Genomic DNA, 865 nt, shown 5'->3' with positions numbered 1-865 from the left:
TTACAGCGAAAACAAATAAGTGGGAACTATAGTTCCCACTGGTCACGAAAGGGTAGAGAAAAAAACACATCTGTGTCCACTATATGTATAATAATAAGCACTCCGCCTTCAGGCCACGAGTGGCCTAACGGGACCATCCGACCGCCGTGTAATCCTCGGTGGAGGATGCGGATAGGAGGAGCGTGGGGTCAGCACACCGCTCTCCCGGTCGTAAGATGGTATTCTAGACCGAAGCCGCTACCATTCGGTCGAGTAGCTCCTCAATTGGCATCACGAGGCTAAGCGCACCACGAAAAATGGCAACAGCGCATGGCGGCCTGGATGGTCACCCATCCAAGTGCCGACCACGCCCGACAGCGCTTAACTTCGGTGATCTCACGGGAACCGGTGTATCCACTGCGGCAAGGCCGTTGCCCACTATATGTATAATACGTCATACATTTGAATTATGTCATGTCCCGTGTATTGTCTTACATCGGACGGACGGTAACCGTTTCGGTTTCCATCACAGGTCATTTTATTGATTTAAGATGGACCGCGGTCTGCATGGCGAGTGTTACGCAGTGGTAGCACCATCACTTGCGTCATCGAATTGACTTTTCCGTCTTGTGACGTACCGTGACAGCAGAATTTTACACACAGCTGCAAGAAATAACCGGCGCCGCAAGTGTTATCATAGTTTTTGTGATTCTCAATGGTTGTGGACATGAATAGCAAAAACTGCTATTGTTTTATTAAACTTTCACCGAATAAAACGGAAGCTACTGCGAGTTCTGCTCCGATGCACCTACTTGTATGATTTTGTGACAACAGATTAATAAAGCAATGTCACCAACATAAGTATTTTCATTGGGCACTGGGCTAC

The 865-nt window shown here is 48.0% G+C and overlaps 1 pseudogene; it reads right to left on the bottom strand.

Annotated features, from left to right (window-relative positions):
• Window positions 1–297: 297 nt before the first annotated feature.
• LOC126089572 (5S ribosomal RNA) lies at window positions 298–415 on the bottom strand (annotated as a pseudogene).
• Between the last annotated feature and the right edge of the window lie 450 nt (window positions 416–865).

Source organism: Schistocerca cancellata, chromosome 6, assembly GCF_023864275.1.
Source record: "Schistocerca cancellata isolate TAMUIC-IGC-003103 chromosome 6, iqSchCanc2.1, whole genome shotgun sequence".
NCBI lineage: Eukaryota > Metazoa > Arthropoda > Insecta > Orthoptera > Acrididae > Schistocerca > Schistocerca cancellata.
Note: the sequence above shows the minus strand (reverse complement) of the source record. Positions and strands in the feature narration are given on the sequence as shown.